The sequence below is a fragment of the Ochotona princeps genome, chromosome 28 (assembly GCF_030435755.1).
Source record: "Ochotona princeps isolate mOchPri1 chromosome 28, mOchPri1.hap1, whole genome shotgun sequence".
Classification (NCBI taxonomy): Eukaryota; Metazoa; Chordata; class Mammalia; order Lagomorpha; family Ochotonidae; genus Ochotona; species Ochotona princeps.
In genome coordinates this window covers 25,044,045-25,049,266 of record NC_080859.1, presented here as the reverse complement: position 1 = coordinate 25,049,266, position 5,222 = coordinate 25,044,045, and the positions used below count along the sequence as shown (strand labels likewise).

General features: G+C 51.3%; 1 pseudogene; it reads left to right on the top strand.

Moving 5' to 3' along the window:
- Positions 1-437: 437 nt before the first annotated feature.
- Positions 438-4,956, top strand: LOC131478161 (cyclic AMP-dependent transcription factor ATF-1-like; annotated as a pseudogene).
- Positions 4,957-5,222: the final 266 nt, after the last annotated feature.

Sequence of the window (5,222 nt, the reverse complement as noted above, 5' to 3'; positions counted from 1 at the left end):
CAGAGTTGGCAGGAATCCCATGGCATAGGTTGTCTGACTCAGGCTGAAGTGTTGGCATAGTTGGGGAGTAGCTAGGTGCCACAGGAGAGAGCCTCTGTGTTTGTGCTGAGGGGATGGGAGACTGGATGGGTAGCTCTTGGAAGATCTGGGCATCCCCAGGTGGGTCATGTGTGATGGTGCTAACCCCTTCCAAGTCATTGCAGAGCTGTTCTTGGGAGCCAGGACAATCCCCTCGGGTAGGGGTTGAGCTGCATGAGGAGGGAAGGGTGAACATGTCGTAGATGGTGGACACCCCTGAGGACTCAGAGTATGGCCCTGGGGATGACACTGCAGAATCGGGTGTCCTAGGGGAGGAGGTGCCAGAAGGGGGAGAGTGATGTATGGATGGGCATGGTTGTGTTGGTGACAATGACAGGTGGCGTGAAGCCGTTGGGGAAATGTCGCCACATGTGGGGCTCCCTATGGGCGATGTTTGCACAGTGAAGTGGTGGCTCGAACACCCGTCAGATCCATTGGGCGATGCTGGTCTGATGTCTGGGGAGTCAGGTCTGGAGAAGCCTGCAGAAGGACTGGATTGGTCCCTAGTCTTCACTGAGAAAGACATTATTACAGGAAGTAAGCTGCTATTGCCTGGCCTGTGTTCAAATCTACAATTGAGAGGCCCTGAAAAGGATTTTGAGCCTGAGGATACGAGGTTGGGGCTGTGGTGCGTTAAGAGTGAGGCTGTGTGTGTGTGTGTGCGTGTGTGTATACTTATGTGTGTATTGTTTGTGTGTGTGTGTGCGTGTGAGTTGTGTGTGTGTGTTGGATGTGTGTCTGTGTGTGTGTGTGTGTGTGTGTCTCTGCGTGTCTGCCTTAGGCTATGGGAAAGCCTGTGTGAAAAACGCGGGAATAACCAGAACACAGATGACAGGTCCACTCACACAAGTGTTCTGTCACTCCGTGTCACGATTCAAAGTCGCAGGATGCTCGCAAGATGCTCGCTGGAAGCTCGCAGGATGCTCGCAGGATGCTCTGGGAAGCTGTGCAGCGCAGAAACCTGCTCTGGCATTCACTTTCCTCAGAGAGAATCCAAGCTCATTGCCTTGGCAACAGCCTTAAATACCCGAGGTGGGCGGGGCTTAGCAGAAGGGGAGGGACTTCCTGTCAACTGACAGTCTAACTGCCACCTAGACTGCGCCCACACGCAGTCGCTCTTCTGATTGGACCATCTGCCTGTCACTCTGAGGCCTCATCCAAAGCAGACCCGGGGGTGTCCCACTCCCTGCATCTGTTTATGCCTTTCATCCCTGTGGTGTGAATAGCTTCACCCCCATCCCTGGTATTTTTCACTTGAGGTAGTTTTTGTAGAAACAGACACTGCCCTGTGAATTCATTTGAGAAACCCCCATGGCCTGTCAACAGTGAACTCATTGGATTGGGATGTGTTCCCTGGAGCCTATTAACATAATCAGATCACCTGGGCAAGGGCTTGCAGGGAGTTATTTTGATAATCCCATGATTTAGACTGAAGTTCACTGTCATCTAGGGTCAGTTCCCTCTTCAGCCCTGGGGTGAAGTTTGGATCCCACCCAGCACATTCCAATCTTTGAGGTGACACAAGGAAACACTCCCAGCGTCTATCACCCCGTGAAGGGACCATCAACGCACTGAAGGAGAGCAGGCTCACCTGAAGACCTCCCAGAACAACAGGCTCACACGTTGGTCACCTGGAGGGCAGCCTGCACAGCGGACCTGGGCAGATGTGCTTCCTCCCAGGCAGCAGGGACAAGGCCGTTCTACTGAACACAGAAAGAAAATGTGAACTAAACAGAGAGCAAGTGCCAAGGGTCTGTGGTGATCTTTTGTGCCCACAATATTGAATTTTTCTCTTTCTTAAGATTTACTTATTCTTCTTGAAAGGCAGATATACAGAGAGGAGGAGAGACAGGAAGATCTTCTGTCTGATCATTCCCTCCCAAAGGAGCCGCAGCCATCAGAGCTGATCCCATCTGAGGCCAGGAGGCAGGAGCACCTCTCATGTCTCCCACTCAGGTGCAGGGTTCCAAACCAAGGCTTTGGACTGGCCTTGACTGCTTTCCCAGGCCACAAGCAGGGAGCTGGATGGCAAGTGGGGCTGCAGACACAAAACCACACCCATATGGGATCCTGGTGCTTGCAAGGCAAGAACTTTTAGCCCCTGGGCTATTGCACCGGGCCCTTGGTATGATGTTTTCACAGGCCAAGACAAACAGCTGAATCCTTGCTGCTCTGGCTCCCTGCTTGCTTGCTCCCGGTGCAGAAACCAGTGCTTGTACCTGATCAAAGCTTGTGACAGGGGTCACTCAGGGCTCAGCCCAGTGTTGTATTATCCAGTACTCTCTGTTGTCCAGGATCCCTTAGGATGCCCGGCTGGGGAGCACTCAAGGCAGGGCACTCCACCCTCCACACTTCACTCAGGGATATCAGTCACACCCCTAGACACACAGGGTGGGTCCTTGCATCCAAGACGTCACGTGGGGTCCTATTAGCTTCTGAGATAACCTGGCAAAATGCTTTCTTCGGAGAAAATTGTTTAGTAATAAATTGTTTCATTCAAATAAAAGCATCAAATGTATAACCACAGGTATTGACTATTAGCAATTAGATAAAAATATCCATACTAGCTATTGTGAATACATTTTGAGGAATATTCCATCAGGGCCTGGCTCCTGGCCTTGCCCTGTGCAGCCCTGAGAATTTCAACCTTTTGGGAGCAGGAACCACCAGATAGAAGCTTTCTCTCTGTTTCTGTCCTTTCCTGTCTCTGCCTAATTCTTTCCAAATAAATAAATACATTTTAAAAACACCTAACGATAAATGACCTTGTGTTGACTCAAATACTAGTTGAAATGAGACCTTGGTAAATCACAGAGTATTGTCATAAAAAACAATGGGTTTGGGCCCAGCGTGATGGCCTAGTGCCTAAGATCCTCCCCTGGAACGTGCTGGGATCCCATATGGGCGCCGGTTCTGATGCCGGCAGCTCCACTTCCCATCCAGCTCTCTGCTTCTGGCCTGGGAAAGCAGTCGAGGACTGTCCAAGCCCTTGGGACCCTGCACCTGTGTGAGAGATTTGAAGAAGTTCCTGGCTCCTGGCCTCGGATCGGCACAGCACTGGCCATTGCGCTCACTTGGGGAGTGAATCAACAGGGCGGAAGATCTTCCTCTCTGACTCTCCTCCTCTCTGTATATCCAACTTTCCAATAAAAATAAAATAAATCTTTTTTTGAAAAATGCAACCGAAATAGAAAAGAATCAGATTACAACAATGTATATCTATTCCTTCACTGCCTGAGCTCCCACTGTGTCAGGCAGGAAACAAGGGGTAGATGCAGCTCCATCAGCAAAGCTCTGATGTGTGAGAAACTTATCCACACAGCAAGTACTGTGGGGTTTGCCTGTGCGCCGCCCCCCCCCCCCCCCCCGAGTTTACGTTGGAAACTTTGTTCCCAAACTCACATGCTGATTGCACCTGGAGGTGATTAGGTGCAGCTGAGGCCATCAGGTAGGGCTGCCAAGAGGCATGAGTGGCTTTAGAAAAAGGACAGGGCCCGGCGCCGTGGCCTAGCGGCTAAAGTCCTCCTCACTTTGCACGTGCCGGGATCCCATATGGGCGCTGGTTCTATTTTTTCTTTTTTTTTTTTTTAAAGATTTATTTATTTATTATTACAAAGTCAGATATACAAAGAGGAGGAGAGACAGAGAGGAAGATCTTCCATTGGATGATTTACTCCCCAAGTGAGCGCAACATCCGGTGAACCAGGAGTCTCTTCCGGGTCTCCCACGCGGGTGCAGGGTCCCAATGCATTGGGTCGTCCTCGACTGCTTTCCCAGGCCACAAGCAGGGACCTGGATGGGAAGTGGAGCTGTCGGGATTAGAACTGGTGCCTATATGGGATCCCGAGGCGTTGAAGCTGAGGACTTTAGCCGCTAGGCCACGGTGCCAGCTCCGTCACTGGTTCTAATCCTGGCAGCTTCATGGGAACATGTGGTCACAGCAGAGTCCCTAGTGCATTCCAAGTCAGGCTGTCACTTCGCAACAAGAAGTTAGTGACAGCAACGTGGGGACGGACAAATCTCTTCTAGCTGTAGTGGAATTTCCATGGCCTTTGGCGTGAGCTGGAGTCAGGAAGGAATGTTGCAGCAGAAGGGGGCTCGCCAACACAGAACCTCTGTGCAGAGCTGGAGCCAGGGCTGTTACTCCTGGGCACTTTGGCTGTTACATCGGCACTTGGGGGTCACTCAGGCTAGAGAAGGCCTACTTTGTGTCATGTGGATATTTTGATGCTATAGAGTCTTCCGATCCTGCAGCATGGTATCATCTTTTTAATGACGCTGAGCAGTCCCAGGACCCGTGGGACAGCATGGGCTCCTCCCAGAAAGCCCACGGGATCCTGGCACGGCGGCCGTCTTACAGAAACATACTAATAGACCTGCCTTGGGAAGATACACGGGGCAGAAAAGGAGACGGAGAAAACCCCGGCGTGTCTGCTGTCACGTCTCTGTCTGTCCCGATCAGACGAGCAGTGGACAGTCCATGGCCATTGCCCCACAGGGAGCCTTACAGTCGGCCAGTCCGGGCACGGATGGCACACAGGGCCTGCAGACATTGACCGTGGCAAGCTCAGGCAGTGCCCAGTAAGGGACGATTCTCCAGGATGCGCAGCCCTCTGATGGACAGCAGATTCTTGTGCGCAGCAAGCAGGTGGTGGGCAGACTGCATGGGGAGATGTGCAGACCTACCAGATGCGGACCACATCCTCAGCGACTTCACTGCCACCAACCGTGGGGATGACTTCACCGCTGACCCTGACGTCACAGGCAACTAAAACAGATGGCCCCCAGCTGAAAAGAGAAACACGGCTGATGAGAAACAGGGAAGCTGCTAGAGAATGGCGCAGAAAGAAGGAAGAATATGTGAACTGCCGGGCCTGAGTTGTAAGTTTTATATGCAACTTATCTAAAGTTAAAAATACCAATACTGGGCCCCGGTGGGTATTATTTTTTAATATTTCTATCTGGTAGCTCCTCAATGTCTCTGTCTTGCAACTCTGAGTTTGAGGTTATTATTATTATTATTTGGTAATTTTGGGGCGAGTGTTGGCTCTTTCATCTGAACAATTTTTCTGGTACCCCTCCTCATTTCTTTTGTTTTAAGATTTTAGCCTTTGGGGCCCGGCGGCGTGGCCTAGCGGCTTAAG